Source organism: Brassica oleracea, chromosome C4, assembly GCF_000695525.1.
Source record: "Brassica oleracea var. oleracea cultivar TO1000 chromosome C4, BOL, whole genome shotgun sequence".
NCBI lineage: Eukaryota > Viridiplantae > Streptophyta > Magnoliopsida > Brassicales > Brassicaceae > Brassica > Brassica oleracea.
This window is the reverse complement of record NC_027751.1, coordinates 24792594-24793092: the sequence shown is the minus strand read 5'-3', so window position 1 is coordinate 24793092 and position 499 is coordinate 24792594.

The following is a 499-nucleotide window of genomic DNA, read 5'->3' as shown; positions in this document are numbered from 1 at the left end:
TTAACCATAACCGATGAACACACACTGCCGTGACTTCATCTCAAGCTTCAATCTCTCATCCTTGGGAATATGAACAAATGCCTTACACCCAAAGATTCTCAAGTGACTGTAAGAAACATCCTTACCAGTCCAAACCTTCTCTGGAATATCACCATCCAGTGGAGCACTCGGTGACAAATTCAGCACATGAACCACCGTGTTCAAAGTTTCTCCCCAGAAAGTCATCGATAAGCCTGACTGTGAGATCAAACATGTCATTCTCTCGACAATCGTCCTGTTCATCCTTTCAGCCAACCCATTCAACTGTGGAGTCTTAGGTGGCGTGAACTGATGCCTTATTCTATGCTCTTTGCAATAAGCATCAAATGGTCCAGAATACTCTCCACCATTATCACTGCGGATACACTTCAGCTTCTTCCCCGTTTGTCTCTCAACCAACGCCACAAAATGCTTGAAATATCCCAACACTTGATCCTTCGTCCTCATAGGAAATACCCAC